The following is a 3,499-nucleotide window of genomic DNA, read 5'->3' as shown; positions in this document are numbered from 1 at the left end:
AGGAACCCCCTGTAAATACAGACACTCCCCAGGAACCCCCTGTAAATACAGAAACTCCCCAGGGACCTCCTGTATATACAGACACTCCCCAGGGACCCCCTGTAAATACAGACACTCCCCAAACTATAAGATTTGCAATTGATGTATCCAACCTGGGGAAAGAAGCAGAGGTATTAGATCTTGCTGAGGAACAGAAAAGCAGCACAGGAGAGATTTTGACAATTTTGAAGATACACTTTGAACCCCATCTTCATGTCACATATGAACAATATTCAACAATCAGAGTTGAAGAGGTGGTTATTGATCAGTACGTGGCCGCACCGATACATTTAGGTAAATCTTGTGAGTTTTGAGAACTGAATGATGATGTCATCGGAGATAGAATTGTCCTGGTGTAAAGGATCCTGCTGTGAGAGCGCATCTGCTGAGAGAGGAGAAACCTTTTTCTCAAGAAAGTTAACATGCAGAAGCTCTGAGGTTAACAGTAATAGTCACAGTGTATTGAGAATGGACATAGCTTTAACATTATGCTAAGAGACTACCCATACCCACCAAAAACAACATATTGGAAAAAAAAAAGAAACATTTCCAAAAATGTCAGCAGAAAATCGAGTCCAGAGGGCAGGATCTTATATACTGGAGGACATTGCTTGTAAGAAAGGAAAACATGTCCATACCTTTTGGGTGAATTAACATGACAGTGGAATCCAACCACAAGCCACTTGAAAGCACTTTCCTCAAACCAGTTGTATCTGCTCCAAAACATCTACAAAGAATGTTCCTGTATTTGCAGAGATTTCATCTGGATGTGAAATACGATCAAGGGAAGCAGATATATATTGCCAACATGATGTCGAGTGTAGCCTCTCCTTATAAAGGAAGTACAGGAGGCTAAGACAGAGTCTGACACGTTCCAGATTCCATGGGAAGCAACAGTTTTGACATGGTCTGGAAGTTATCAGCCCAGAGAAATGTTGAATCTGGAAGACAAAAATGTTGCTCTAATCAAGGAAACTCAGCAGCAGGATGCAATGCTGTAAGAACTACAGGAAGCAATGATGAAATGATGGTCTGAAAGTATCAAGGACACAGCTGTTGTTATAAGAGAGTGTGGGGCAAACAGACATGACAAGATAGCCAGAAATGGCATTCTGTCCAAACAAAATAGAGCCTCCATAAGGAAAGAGGCAGGAAAAGAAATGATGAAGCCTAAATAAAAACCAAAAGAACTGCGGATGCTGTAAATCAGGAACAAAAACAAAGTTGCTGGAAAATCTCAGCAGGTCTGGCACCCTTCCTCAGAACTAGTCACCGGACCTGAAATGTTAACTCCGTTTTTTTCCTTCACAGATGCTGCCAAATGATGAAGCCTGTCCATCAAGAAATGAGTTTAATCTGAGGAAGACGAGAGAAAGTGCTTCATTAGTAAAAATGAGCAATGAGATTCTTTACCACATCAGCCAGTGCAATGTTTGTAATGGATACTGAGCTCTGCACGTTAGTGGGTGTTTAAGCTGCATGACATCCTGGACAGAGCTTGGAAGTCGATCTCTTCACTCTCACAGGGTACCATGTCACCCTCGATTACTACTCTGACCACTGGCACTTGTAACAGATGACGGGAATTACTCCCAATGGGTTTGTAGAATTCCTGAAAGCACACTTCAGCTATTGCTGCAATGCAATGGGCAACAATGACCCTCAATGAACATGGTAAAGAAATTGAGCTCTTCATTAAGGGTTGTGAAATTCCAAACCATACTCTATCTGATCATCACTTCGTCTTCACTCTATCCTCAGTCAAATGGAAAGGCTAAAGTGACAGGGAAAATCGTCATCAAAGAAATTGAACATATCCAGACCCACATTGTACGAGGAAATCTTTCAGTAGAGAACGTGGAAAGTAGTCCAGTCTGAAGATTAGTGTCACGTCACCCCCAAACTACTCTTCCAACAGCAAAAAAAAATGAAGTCAGAAGTAGCAACAGATGGGTGTTACAAAACCAAAATGAAACAGCATCAAACCAAATTTCACTTTAATAAAACTGCAGGAAGCACTGATGAAATGATGGCCTGAAAGTATCAAGGGCATAACTGTTGTTATAAGAGAGTGTGGGGCAAACAGACATGACAAGATAGCCAGAGATGGCATTCTGTACAAAAGAAATAGAGTGTCCTTAAGGAATGAGGTGTCAGAGTGCAAACATTCAATGGCTCTTAATGTGAGTCAACTCACCTTGCAACTAGGGACTTGCCATGGACACTCGTCACCTCAATCATATGTGACTGATCAGATATAATGTTACAGAAACAGATGTCTGTGCACATCGAGAGAAAATACAGGCAGCTGATCAGGAGGACATGATCTTACCGCCTGCAAAGTACAGAACAACCATCAGTGACAGAGGTCCACCATTCCCTAGCAACGGAAGTGAATCAACAACACTTGCCACAGGAACACCCTGCAGAGCAGGAACACTGCTACCCTAGGAATGAGCAGATACAAACAGTGTGCACATGTACCATTAGGAAGTCTGCGCCATTGAAAGCCTGTGTATGCAATTCATGCTCAGAGACTGATGAAAGTCGAACTGATTAAAGTGAATATTCTACTTTGTTAACAAATAATCATTTCCTGTTTAATCATGTCTGTTGGATAGCTTGCAGAACTTAAATGCTAACTTAGACAAATTTATTTCATGAAAAGGGACATTTTTGGAAAGTGCAGTTTTATTCAGCATACTGGCTAGCTTGCCATAGTAATGTGCCCTCCACCTTTGTGAGCAATCAGCGGCAGCCAATATCCTTTGATCGCGAAATGTGTGAGGCCATAATTAAAAGAAAAACAATAAAACCGGAATTCATTTCAGAAGGGCTGGAATTAAAACGCAGCAAAGTTATAGATCACACTCAGAGAACGATAATCATTTCCGGTCTCCATTTTACAGCACAAAAAAATTAGAGGCACTGGAGAAGATGCAATAAGGATTGAGAAGGATAATCCCAGAATTGAGAGGTTATGGTATTCAGGAAAGAGTGAACAGCTGGGTCTCTATTCTTAAGAGGGTGGCATGGTGGCCCAGTGTTTAGCACTGCTGCCTCACAGGACCCAGGCTTGAATTTTACCCTCAGGCAATTGTCTGTGTACAGTTTGCACATTCTCCCCGTGTCTGCATCGGTTTCCTCCCACAGTACAAAGATGTGCAGGTTAGGGTGAATGGCCTGTGTCTATGCTGTAAATGCAATGTAAATGCGAGGTTAGAGGGATAGGATGAGGTTTGGATCTGGGTGGAATGCTCTTTTCAGGGTTAGTGCAGATTCGATGGGCCAAATGGCCTGCTTCCACACTCTAGGGACTCTATGATCTGAGAAAGATAACCTGAAGGATGGGCCTTATAGGATTTGTTAGGTTTATGATGGGGTTCAGTAGAGTAAATAGACAGGAGATGTTCTCTAATGCGGGGGAGACCATAAATCCAGGAAGGTCACGAATAAACCC

Source organism: Rhincodon typus, chromosome 28 (genome assembly GCF_021869965.1).
Source record: "Rhincodon typus isolate 14 chromosome 28, sRhiTyp1.1, whole genome shotgun sequence".
Taxonomy (NCBI): Eukaryota; Metazoa; Chordata; class Chondrichthyes; order Orectolobiformes; family Rhincodontidae; genus Rhincodon; species Rhincodon typus.
The sequence above is the reverse complement of the archived record's forward strand: the minus strand, read 5'-3'. Positions refer to the sequence as shown.